Raw genomic sequence first — 406 nt, forward strand, 5'->3', positions numbered from 1 at the left:
CACCATCAAATCTTATCCTCCAACAGTAAAGAAAAATACATCTAAATTCAGTAGATAACAGAAGATAAGTTAAGCCGATGACGCCACTCGATACAGTTAGTTCCGTCTCGTCAAGTCTTATGCGAACGGAAAATGCATATAAATTCAGCAGATGAAATACGATAAATTAAGCCGATGAAGTCACTCGATACGTCAGAAAATACATCTTAATTCTGCAGATAAGAGAAGATAAGTTAGGCCGATGACGTCACTCGATACAGTTAGTTCCGTCTCGCCAAGTCTTATGCGAACGGCGAAGACCGGATGCGAAACCAACTGACCTCGAACAGCTTTTCAAGTCGTGTCATTTATTTAAGAGACACTTTTGCGCACTGATTCTTCTTTTGTTTTTGGTTTTTTTTAGAGG

The sequence above is a fragment of the Penaeus monodon genome, chromosome 27 (assembly GCF_015228065.2).
Source record: "Penaeus monodon isolate SGIC_2016 chromosome 27, NSTDA_Pmon_1, whole genome shotgun sequence".
NCBI lineage: Eukaryota > Metazoa > Arthropoda > Malacostraca > Decapoda > Penaeidae > Penaeus > Penaeus monodon.